We start from the raw sequence: 12449 nt of genomic DNA, 5'->3' as shown, positions 1-12449 counted from the left end.
TCCCTCTTGAAACGGCTCAACATTCCACTTAATGCAGTTCTGAGTTCAGCATCCAACAAAAACTCAAGTGCTGACATTGCACCCTCACATGTCCCTAGGAGCCGCCACCAAGGGAGAGTGTCGGCCTAGTTATCAGTGTGCATTCTGTCAAATATGTGACTGGCTTTATTCTATCAAACCAGGGGGGGGAAGGATATTGCCTTATAAAAATAAAGAGATGTATTTCAGCCAGTCAGAAAACATTGGTCCATGTAGCAGCTGCCTTGAGGTCTTCGGGAGACGTCTTTCCTAGCTCTGCTACCAGGAATCTTTTAACTGGAGAGGCTGCAGAAGACTGAACCTGGAATTTTGTCCATTTACACCAGTAGCCTCTTCCAGTGCACTGCCCATGCTTCCAGATTAGCCTAATATCACCAAGTTAATAAAAGGACAAGCAGGTGAACATAAATTCAAGTACAGTGGTACCTCAGGTTACATATGCTTCAAGTTACATACGCTTCAGGTTACAGACTCCACTAACCCAGAAAGAGTGCTTCAGGTTAAGAACTTTGCTTCAGGATGAGAACAGAAACCGTGCTCCAGCAGCACAGCGGCAGAAGGCCCCATTAGCTAAAGTAGTGCTTCAGGTTAAGAACAGTTTCAGGTTAAGAATGGACCTCCAGAACGAATTAAGTACTTAACCCGAGGTACCACTGTATTCACTACTAACCTGCAAGGCCCTGTTATTCCAGCACTGGGTCCTCCGGGCTCACAAAGCCTTAGTTACTTACCCCACACTGCTCTGTGTTGGCACAGCCCCCTGTTATTTCGGTCTTAGAAACACAGCCTCCTCACACAAAGCTCTGCTAATATCATAACTTGTAAGGCCCCCTGCTGTCGCAGCACAGCCTCATCCATGGAGAAAACTCTCGCATCCTTGTTATATGGACTTGTATTTATGTGGCTAATTATTAAAACTTCGTGCTTGAATCAGCACGCAGAGGAGCAAGCCAAACTGCCCGATCTATCAAGCTATTAGAGTCGACATGCGGCGTGTGAGAGAGGGAGCTTGGGATGAGTTATTAGTGCCCTGGAAATGGGGTGACGAGGCAAAGCTAATAGCTTTCCATTCAAATGATGCCTAAATCTTCAGGCCAAAAGCCAAGGGGAAAATGGGGAGTAGGGTGGGGTGGAGAGAGGCAGAGACAGGAAGCGGGGGAAGATTGAGAAAAGGGAAATGCTATTCCTTTTTTTCTCAGCTTGACACTTGTAGGTAGGCTGGATGCTTGGCTATAGTAGCTCTAGAAGCTTTCAGCACTAAAAATTGTTGGCATATTAGCCCCACTGACACTGTATGCTTCTTTTTCCAGCCATTAGATTCTTGGCAATGGATGCATGCAGCATTCTAATAAAAGTCAGCAAAAGCAGACAAATGACAAAATAAATGTTAAGTTGTGACAGTCTCCTATCTCAGGAAGCAGGAATTTATTTATTTATTTAATTTGTGCCCCACAAATGAGCCCAGAGCGGTAAACATATCCACGTTTTTTTTGTAAATAAAAGGCATTCTAAAGCAGTTTAAGAATTCTAAAAATAGTTGCAGTTAAAAACAGAACTGAAAGCAGAACACTTCCTTTCTACCTCCCCCATCCTAATGTAAGATATTTTTGCAAGAGTGAGGTGAATGGCACCCAGGTCATAATTTCTGCATGCTAAACCCAATCCAAACTAGGATTAGGAGTTGTGGAGAAAGCTAACCTAAATGCCACTATCCCTCAAAATTCTCTCTTCCCTGCAGTTCTCCAACCTCAAAATATATGCAAAAATTTGTATTTTAAGGGAAGAGTGGCTAAAATACATTTTTAAGGAAAACAACATACAAAAATACATTATATTAGAGGAAATTGCTTGCAAAAATACTTGTATCAGTCAAAATTGGCTACAAATATGTGCATATTAGGATAAATACACAGTAAAATATGGAGGAAATTGTGAGGTTGTTTTTTTTTAATGACAAACTGAATTTAGGAATGGAAAAATGAGAAATTACTAGAAAACAAAATGTACTTATTCGTACATCCTGAACTGGTTTAGGACTAGGGTTCTCCTCTCTTTCATTTTTCCAAAGGAAGACCAAGGCTGCTCTGGTTTCAATTCAGTGAAAAGTGGGGAGGGGGGGAATTACCCTATAAATTAATAAGGAACTCATTCTCCGAGTGTGGGTTCTTATGTAGCCAAAATAGAACCATCCACACATAAGAGGGAGAGATGTGATGAACAGACTTGGGGGAACCTCAGTGTTCACAAAGTACAAATATATTTAAAGAAAGAAAACTAAGGCCAGGCTGGGTGTGGTGGAAGTCTCATAGCAGCCCACTGAAGACTGAGCATGTTCAGCAGGCATGGACTGCTGGTTTAGAATTTCAAATCCCTGGTGTGGGAATTGTACCACTGTGAAGGAGAAACTACAGTTCCCAGGATTCTGTTGGAGGGGGGAGAGAGTCCCCTAGCCTACCAACCAAGGCTGTAGTGAGGATTAAAGGATTGAGCTCACTGGAGAAAAATGTAGATGCAGATTAAACAAATAAATCCAACAGAAAAATTGAGGAGTGCTGGACTCGCCTCAATTTGTTCCCCAGGGAGCAGACCCAAGCAAGGGCCATTGGCTGGTTGAGCCCGCACCTGGGGGAATCCCTGGACCCAGACTGGCCTGCCATAGGCCCATCTGCAGCCAGGCCTCCAAGCCTCCCCAGCTGACTGCCCAATCACTGACCAGGCCCGTGGCCAGGCCTCAATGCCGCCTGACAATTTAAGGTAAACAGATTTAGATGCAGATTAAACGGATAAATCAGTATCGTAAAGTATTTAAAGATTGTTTTTTAAAATGTGTGGTGGTGAGAAAACCTCTGGCAGAGATTGGCTGAGCTGCTGTAATGCTTAGGAAGGAGGAATAGAAGCAGAAGGTATTTGCAAAGGGGGAAATGTCTGTGTCTCATGAAGCAGCAGGTTAAGGGAAGGCAGGGTTGGAAAATAAAGCAGAGGGGAAGTAATGGCTAAGACATTACTGTCAACATTTCCCATTTTTAAAGGGACATTCCCTTATTCCGAATAGGATTCCTCGCAAGAAAAGGGGAAAGTTGACAGCTATGGCCTAAGAAAATCCAAGGAAAGAGGAGGAGGAGGATTCTGAGACAGGAAGGGTGGGCTGGTGGGAAAGATGTGCATGGCCAGGAACTTCAGCAACAAGGAAAGCAGAAATTCACCTAGACTGATTTGAAATACCCAGCCAGATCTTTGGCTGCAGGGCTCCAGAAAATCTAAAGTGTCAGAAAATGTAGATACTGCATATGAAGGACTCCAAAAGGGAATGAGGATGGGTAGTATGTTTTGTGGGCATCATTCATTGTGTTTACTTTTGCTTCGAGCAAAGTGAAAAGGGAGTGTGTGATTCAGGTTTGAGAGGTGAGAGGCTGGTGGGCAGATAGTGCTGCCCTGTGATGGTGTGATAGTGTTTTGGTGCTTTCAAATTCTATGGCTGTTTTCACACTGAGCATTTACTGTGAAATAGTCTTGCTTTGTTTACTCACTTTTTATGGAGCAACTGCATGACATCATGAACAAAACACACTGCTCTTAATGTTTTTTTTCTGAGTTAAGAAAATCCCAAGTATTTTAACTTCATGGGACAGCTCCATAATTTCCCCAGATGTAGAATAAATCAGGCAGCTGTTCAGTAAATTTTGGGTCTGGTTATGACTTGTATAGATTGCTCTTGCCATTTTCTTCTCTGTGGTTCATCTCTCCTTTCTAGAAATCAACTCTGTCTCTATAAACCTTGCATTCCCTCCCCCCTGCCAAACAATGCTTTTATTTCACACAAACACACAATATGGTCCTTCTAAAAATTATCCCCAACATTTATGACTGGGGAAAGAAGGACTGCCCACTTGGCTGCAGAATGCTTTTTGAATTCCAGAAGTCTGGAAGCGCAGTCTTTGCTATTCCTCTTGAAGCTCAGAGCAAAACAGCAATGCTTGGCCGCTGCTAAATCATCCGTGTCTGGAAGCATCATATGATTCCTGATGTGGATAGAGTATAAATGAAGAGGGAGCTGAGGAGCTGAAATCAAGACATGAGCATTGCTATGGAGAACAGAAAAGAAGGGAGTGGGGGGGTCGGTCATCCTGGTCCAGCATGGGTCCTCCCAATGGACCAGTCTCTTCCTTTTCCTCTGCAATGATGCCTGAAGCTTATCTGAATCATTCAGATCTTCTTTCTCTTGTTGTTCTTTCACACTAATCACAGGCTTGAAGGCCCTATGCAAGCAGGCTTTGTCTATCTCATGCCTTTACCCAAGCCCACACTGGAGTTTGATGCTGAGGAGCCTCTGGCCTGGAAGCATCCTGCAAAGGTGTGCTTCTGCGCAGCTAAGCAGGATCCCGTGCAGCTTTGTAGTATCGTATTTAGCATGTCCCCTCCCCATGCCCCCTTAGGGAACCATAAAGGTTAATAGCTCATTACTGAATATTTATTTCTAGTGACGTGAGTCAGGATTTTGACAGGAGCTTCCCCTCTGGGTTGCTGATTCATTTTTCACTCTGTATTGCGCAGAGAGCACAGAACAGTGTGTCAGTGCCATCTGGTGGGTTTCTCCCAACACTGTAGGAGCCCATTATCTCTCAAAAGTCCCTGATGTCACCTTGAGAATCTTACCTGACTATTTCTTTATATGTGACACGCAATCACATCTATCTTTCCCCCGTGGGTTATTTGTGTCTGTGTGCGCATGATTGTTTTCCTTTGTATGGAGGCTGCCGATTTAAGCAAAAGGACAGCAAAGAGAGATGTTTCTTAACCCTTTCCCCTTTAGCTGTTTTTCCCATTCAAAATCTCCCCACTGCCTCCCCCCCCCCCACTTGCTGAGAGAAGCCAGCTGGAGGGGAAAGGGTTGTCTGCAATCCCTTCCACCCCCATGCCAGTTTCTTAGGTTAAAAACAGAAGGAAAATATACATTCCAGTGGGATCTCTCTCAGCCTTCAGTTCATGAAATACAGAAGCTCATTTTAAAAAGATATTAGGTCTTCCTCTCCACCTTGTGGGTCCATAGCTGGTTGATGAGAGGGGCAGCTTAAGTGTTGTTGTTGCTGCTGCTGTTGTTAACATGATCCTAAACCTCCGCTGCCTTGTGGGATATCTTCAGGAGAAGAAAAGGCTAAGGAGTAAACCCTACACAAGTGGAGTCCCTACAACAGTAGGATGGCACTTTGTATGTTTCCTTCTGGCAACTCCTGCAACCAAGCTGGTGACAAACATATTGCTCTGCTTTCCTTTGGGATCACATCAGTGAGGCTGAGTAGGGGATCTTGTCCTATGGGCAGCTTAGGACCTCCATGCACATATTGTCGGCTCAATCTGCCGGAGCCTGTATTCACATGCTGGGGAAGTCCCTAACTCACTGAGGGTTTGAGACCCATTGGCTACCCTCACCTGGTTTAGCCAGCCAGTCAAAGCCATTCCAAAGGTGTGGCTACTGCCACAGGCTGACAGCTTCCAGGAACCATAGGGGAGAGCTGAGCACAGGGTGGGGACCAAAGGTGGACAAGCTACTCCAAAATGAGCACAATGTGTGCAGTGGTTTGACTTCACCTCTGGAGGCACACTCCATTGTCTTTCAAAAACAGACGGATGCCAACAACAGCAACAACAACAATGCACCTGATTGCAGTGGCACATCATTGCATGCTGTTGCTTGCAGAGCCATCTCCACTTCCACTCTCAATTCATGTGGCTGCAGTAGTGCATTCTGGCTTCTCAAAGCAGCAAGTGCCAGTTTAAAAAGAAAGAAGCAAAGGCAGACCAAAATCATGGAATTCAGTGGAAGTGGATTTCGAAGCAGACCATGTCCCAAATTACATGCTAACCTCGGAGGTGCTGACCAGATGAGTCCACTTTGAGATTCAGGCCCACCCAATTCCACAAGCATCCCTGGCTGCCTCTACTAAAAAGTGATGCTTTACACATGCAAGTCGTTATGTGTTGTTGCAGTTGTCCAGTGATGAGGAGGGTATGAAGTTACTCTGTTGCAATAGGTGGGTATCAAGTTTCTCACTCTCTCTATAGCTAGTACTGCTGTTCATAACAGCATTGGGGAATAAATGGTGTCTGTTTTTATCTTGACAGATAGTAGTAGTGCAACAATCAATATGTTTGGAAGGCAGCTGTCAGTCTTGATATGGATTCTCGTACGGGTGGATACAGCGTGTCAGCTGTAAGCACCTGCATGAAGGTTTATGATCCCTTAAATGTCTGGGCAGCCATGCATCTTAGCATGTTATTTATATGAGTAAGGTAAAGGGACCCCTGACCATTAGGTCCAGTCGTGGCTGACTCTGGGGTTGCGGCGCTCATCTCGCTTTTTTGGCCGAGGGAGCCGGTGTACAGCTTCCGGGTCATGTGGCCAACATGACTAAGCCGCTTCTGGAGAACCAGAGCAGCGCACGGAAACGCCATTTACCTTCCCGCCAGAGCGGTACCTATTTATCTTGCACTTTGACGTGCTTTCGAACTGCTAGGTTGGCAGGAGCAGGGACTGAGCAACGGGAGCTCAGCCCGTCGTGGGGATTCGAACCGCTGACCTTCTGATCGACAAGTCCTAGGCTCTGTGGTTTAACCCACAGCGCCACCCGCGTCCCTTATTTATATGAGTGCTAACCTATTATTAAAATCATAGAGTTGGAAGGGACCCAGGGGTCATCTAGTCCAACCCCCTGCAATGCAGGGATCTTAAGTAAAGCAGCCATGACAGATGGACATCCAACCTCTGCTTAAAAACCTCCAAGGAAGGAGAGTCCACAACCTTCCAAGTGCCTTCAGTATTGGAAGCCCATTTTTTTGACAAGTCTAATTGCCGGGGAGGGGGCAGATTCTCATTAGAATTGTGTGCAGTTCTTCCAAGAATCCTCCCTGCAGTGGGGCAAGGTAGGGAGGGCTTGTGCAGCACCTAGGAGAGGGCCGGGGAAGAGGAGAGGCAGATCAGCTGAATGAAAAGATTCTGCAGGGCACCCATTCCTCCCTCGCTATCAACATGTATGTAAATATGTTTGCTCCTCTATGAATACCAATATAGCCATGCAGATGAGTGTGCACATTAAATGATAATGGTGGTGTACATATGCCTGGACGTAGGCATGCATGCACACAAAAAACATGGCTCTATGTGTGTCCATTGCTGGCTTCGGGTACTCATTTGTGCAGATGCCCCATCAGCATCGCTCCTAAATCAGCTAAGTAAATGTCCTTTTCTCTCAGTTAAGCTTCGAATCACCAAGGCCATCGTACAGCTTTGAAACGCTGCCACCCTCACTTCTTTTCCTGGCTGCACACTGCTCTGTTTAAAGATGAAAGCATCTTTGGAAGGAGAAGAAAAAAGTGTGGGGAGCTGCAGGGCATAGCAGATAATTATGTGTACAGTTGGAGCTTGTTCTAATGAAGCCTTCATCCTGCGTAGAACATCTGCTGTCCCCCACAGAGAGCACCACCTAGAGACCTGTGAGAGACTGCGCATCAGGCCAACATGCGCACTCCCCCTTGGCTTGCTTCTAAAGCTCTGGTGGGAATTGCCAGCAAATTGACCAGCTGATTCCTCTTTGTGCTTTGTGGCATGCTGCCCTCTTTCATTCAGCAGCATCCTTAAGTACCTATTCATCTCTTTGTAGGGCCAGGCAGCCCGTTTGAAACCTTCTCCGACAAAATGTGGAGGAACGGAACCTGTGATTCTTCAAAATGAACCACAGTTAGAAATTCCGTGCCAAGCTCACCCCACCCCCAAACACACACACACACACACAGTGAGAGAGAGAGAGAGAGAGAGAGAGAGAGAGAGAGAGAGAGAGAGAGAGAGAGAGAGAGAGAGAGTTCTTAAAGTAAATGTAGATGGCAACATGCAGCAGGAAAAGTATGGTTTGGGGTTTTTATTTTAAAAATCTGGATATGTAAGAAAATGGATGGCTACCAAAATACTTGTTTCCCCCAGCCCAGAGGCTTAAACTTTTTGCAAAGATGGTTTCAGCCAAGATGGTTTTTTGCAAAGATGGTTTTTGCAAAGATGGTTTCATTTGCACACCAACATGAAAGCCTCTGTAAATCCAACCTTTAAGACATTACAGATTTAAAGAAAGGGAGGAGGAGTTTTAGATAGGAGTAGGGATGGGTGAATATGCCCTTTTTAGCTTCTCTCTGTTTCTCATTTTTTTCAGTTTTAAGTTCTGTTCTCCATATTTCTGCATATCATTTTGCAATTTAAAAAGTCATGAAAATTCACTTTCAGTGTGATTTTCTCCTATTGTACACATTTCATACTCAATTTTGCCTAGGGCACACATTTTTGCAAAGCAATTTCCCCTAATGCAACATTATGTATATGTTATTTCCACTAATATATACATTTATGTGCACATTTTACACAAGTGAATGAATTTTTGTGCACATTGCTTGGCTGATGAACTGCATTGCAAAATTTGGAAGTGTTCAAATTTCAAACCAAATTTCAAATTTGGTCGACATCTTGTTTCAGAAAGTGCAAGTTAGGTAAGTGAATATTTAAATGCAAACTGAATCGACATTTCTTCACCATCCCTAGATAAATGTTATTTGGTGTTCAAGAGGGCTGCATTATAAACCCTGAAGTACAGTGGCTAACACTTCGTTTATGAAGAGAAACTAACCAGATGAACAAAGGGCCATAGGAAAGCATGGAGGTGGTCCTGCTCTGTTAACAATCTTATGAACATGCAGTCCATCCTGCTCATTCCATTTCCTACACAGGCAGAGCAATTCTAATCCTGCCCAGGGAGCAACCAGGCAGACTTAAGTGGCAGCTTTATTGCTGCAACCAACTGCTGCCACTCATGCCAGGCAAGGCAGAAGGTGAGGACACCCACACACACCCCCGCTTCAGCTTCTTGCCCTCACCCCTGTGCCAAAATGCCCCATTTAAAAGATTTCCACTGGCTACTGCCCACAGGAGAACTTCTGCAGGTAACACAAACCTTGGGGTCTCAAATTTCAGCAGTGCCCTGTGCAATGCCAAAATCTGCCCCCCTTCTTGCACTCCAGTCTAAATCAAGATTTCAGCATCCCTGAAGCTTGGTTCCCACTGCGACAGATCCAGTCTGCCTCTGTTCCCAGCCATCAGGTTGAAGCTCAGGGCCTCCAATTCAGCTGAGCCTCCTCCTTCCAAAATGGTGTTCCCCTGAAGTCAGCAGAGAGTCAACTACTTGCCAGCCTAACACCCCACCCCTGCCTGCCAACAATATTGGGGATTAGTATTGCCCTGTCACTCTCATTCATTGGCAACAAAATGCTAAGTTCATATGAGCTTAATTCGGTTTCATACAAAGCTGCCGTAGTCATGTATTGCACATTTAAGCCAATCTCAATGCGGTTTAAATGCTGTGCAGTGCAGTCCTGTGCACATCTGATAAAAAGTAAGCCCCACTGTATGCTCAACACAGCTTACAACAGGAACGTTGATGCAAGACTGCAGCTTAACATTCAACCGAGGAGCCCTGGAAATGGCAACTGCTTAAAGAACTAGGGATCCCTAATAATACTTTCACAGCATAGTAAAATAAATATTTCATAGTTTTCTGAGGTAAATGATGGTGGGTACAAATAGTTGGATATCTGTCTACAACAGGCATGTCCAACTCTCAAGAGACTGCGATCTACTCCCACTATTAAAAAAAAAACTGGCAGTGATCTACCCATTGGATTGACCAAAGCTGTTGAGCTTTTTTGGGACAGGAATACCCAAAGTAGATCTCAATCAACCTGTTGGACATGTCTGGTCTACAATTATAATGCAGATATATATCCTTAATCATAGGTGTTGTCAATGCTTATTTTATTTAAAAACAAATGAGGTGCCAGTAATTAGATCTTGATAAATGTCCTGTGGGTGCCAGCACAAAATGTCTGCCATGGGCAGGAAAATAAAAGAAGTGACAATACTTGGTATCAGTGAGTACTGAGTACTGTCACCAAAAAGCACTGGGTGTAGCACAGTGGTAATGCACAGATTATTCACTGATGAAAGAAAAGGCATCAGTGCTAATTTATATGAGCAGACAATCTGGCAGGAGCGGTAAATAGTTTTACACAGCCTTAGAAAATATCTCTTGGCTACTGTCACCCAGCCAATTGTGACAATTTTATTGTACAATATTAGTTGCTTAATTCTTACCACCTTTAACACCTATTAGTGCGGATTCGCTCAAAGACATACCACAGCAGAAACAAACATTGATGGCATTTAATCATCCTGTCTCTCAGCGGAGCCTTATATTAGCAAGAAGCCATTTGTGTTTCTTTCATTGATGCACAAACGAGACAACAAGTATGCCCATCAAATAATCACACTTAACTGGACTCTCAGCTGCCTTAAGTCTCTAGTCCAATTATGGGAGCCTATGATTAAACTGCCTGTCATCAAAAACGTCAGATTTCATCTGCCTGAGGTCTCCGAGAGAAGCAGATCAGGCAGAGTAATGGAGCCATTTATATCCCAGATCTGAAGCATTTGCTACAACATAGAAATTAGTGTAGTAAAGCCAGGCTGCCATGAAGCAGTGCCAGATGTTAAGTTATTGGCCTCATTTGTGCCTACGATTAAGTATGGTTTTTAAGAGCTGTATGCATCTACTTGTCCGTCTGGAATAACCAAAAATACAATATGTGCCTGGCTAACCACAGCCTTGGATGCACCACACAGGCACTTTATACTGTTAAGTGTTAAAATAAACACCCCGACTTCACGCAGGGAGAGTTTGGAAAGTTACTTGTGTAAAACCAAAGACGAATTGTTATACCACAGTGTTTAATTTTTAAAATGCCCCAATAACTGGCTGACTAAAAGCATGAGTGTGGGATTAGTAAACTGGTCACTTATAATTATTTATTTTTACTTATTTATTTAATACATTTATATCACACCTTTTCTCCAGTGAGCTCAAGGTAATGTACATGGTTCCTCATTTAATCCTCATAACAACCCAGTCGTGGTAGGTTAGGCTAACTCTATGTGTGCACCACCTTGAGCTCCTTGGAGGAAGGGGAAGATGTCAAAATGTAAATTAAGTAAATTTCGGAGCCCAGTATTGAACTAAGTTATGGTCAGAGAAGACCCATTAGAATTAATGGACCTAAGTTAAGTCAGACCAGGGCTATCATTGGATAGAACCCCAGGTCTTCTGATGGCCTCAGAAACTAGGTTCAGCCCTTTACCTTCATAAATATCTCAGTTTACTAGCAGTTAGTAAGAATTTCCTGTTACGTGGCCAGCCACAGTGGCCACCTATGAAGGACTCTTTACAGCAAGGGTAGGGAACGTGTGGCCCTCCAAATGTTTGCTAGACTCCAACTTTCATAAGCCCCAATCAGCATGATGGGAGTTGTGGTCCAGCAACATTCCCCACTCCACTTTATTATTTGCCTCTGAAGAACAACAAAAACAGGTAACCAACTGTGTTGCTGTGTTTACAGGAGCAAGAAAGGTAGGATGTTAGTTTTCCAAGAATAGCAATCAGCCCACAGTTCAAGTGTGTGATCTTGAAAGTGTGACATGACTTTCCCTTTACTCCCCCTCTCCCCTCTCTTTTCTGTTTGTATCTCTGCTTTTGTTCCGCTTTCCCCTTCTGCTGCCTATATCTCTCCCTCCTCTCTGTGATGCTGTTTTCCCTTTACATCTCTCTCCCCCTGTATTAAATCATCCGGAAATAATACATTCCCCATGCGCTTCAGGGCTGAAGCTCTTGCCTGCCACAGCGCCACACTTCACCATGGCAACCTGCAGGGAGGGTTAATCGATTTGGGGAAAGGGCGTGTTTCCTTCATGCTGACAGCGAGGGCTGATTGGCACATACTGTCCCTTAACATGCTTACAGAAGACAAACAGGTGGCAGATACAGCTCTCAGCACAATGAACTGCTGTCACCATTCGTTCCCCCAGCCCTCCCCACTGCTTACATGGCATTCCTGTAGGGATAACGGGAGCAGGACCCCGTGCACGTTGGTACAGGGCTCCCCTACATTTCGTTCATTTCCCCTTCTTCCCTCACCTTGGTGGTTTTCAACACTAAATGTGCTCAGTGGCTTAAATCTTCCTCCTCAAGCTGAAGAAGTTATGGAATGAAGCAAAAAAGAACTCTGTCATTACTTACCGGTAGTTCTGTCCTTGCTGAAATCAGTCTAATATTGGAAATAGCAGAGTATTGAGATTGCTTCAAGTGAGTGAGTGAGTGAGTGTGTGTGTGTGTGTGCATGTGTGTGTGTGTGTCCTGCATTTCTGTGTAGGAATTTAAACTGAAGCACCCATGTGTGTGTGTGTGTGTGTGTGTGTGTGTCCCTATGAGTACACTCACTAGAAAGTCACATGTGGCAGCTGCTTCCCAGCATGTTGGGTGTGTACACCA

The 12449-nt window shown here is 44.4% G+C and overlaps 1 protein-coding gene across 4 annotated transcripts in view; it reads left to right on the top strand.

Annotated features, from left to right (window-relative positions):
* CACNA2D2 (calcium voltage-gated channel auxiliary subunit alpha2delta 2) overlaps positions 1-12449 on the top strand; it is a 530937-nt gene that overhangs the window by 455153 nt on the left and 63335 nt on the right. The window lies entirely within an intron of this gene.

This window comes from Podarcis melisellensis, assembly GCF_964234715.1.
Source record: "Podarcis melisellensis genome assembly, chromosome: 2".
NCBI lineage: Eukaryota > Metazoa > Chordata > Lepidosauria > Squamata > Lacertidae > Podarcis > Podarcis melisellensis.
This window is presented reverse-complemented; position numbering and strand designations above follow the sequence as displayed.